Here is a 321-nt window from a genome sequence, read left to right as displayed (position 1 = left end):
CCCAGCCCCCCCGGTCCCCGTCCCACGTCAGGACTGTGCTGAGCAGCCGGGCGGGTGTTTGGTTGCAGAGCCCTAATTCCTGAGCTCAGCGCGGGTATTGTCCTGGATACCTCCCAGTTTGGAGCACAGACGAGAGGAGAACAGCAGCTCCTGGTCCAGCAGCTCCGGAGCGCTCTGGGCACCAGACCTATAGCTCCAGCACCCGAAGGACACAGGCACAAGCAGGGAGCAGCAGAGCCGCTGGAGCCGGGTTATCTCCAGCCCCAGGGGACAAAACAAACTCAAGCTAAACCTTTACCCAGAGCAGGGCCCTGGATCCGC

This window comes from Nestor notabilis, unplaced genomic scaffold, assembly GCF_000696875.1.
Source record: "Nestor notabilis isolate BGI_N333 unplaced genomic scaffold, ASM69687v1 scaffold21134, whole genome shotgun sequence".
Classification (NCBI taxonomy): Eukaryota; Metazoa; Chordata; class Aves; order Psittaciformes; family Psittacidae; genus Nestor; species Nestor notabilis.
Note: the sequence above shows the minus strand (reverse complement) of the source record.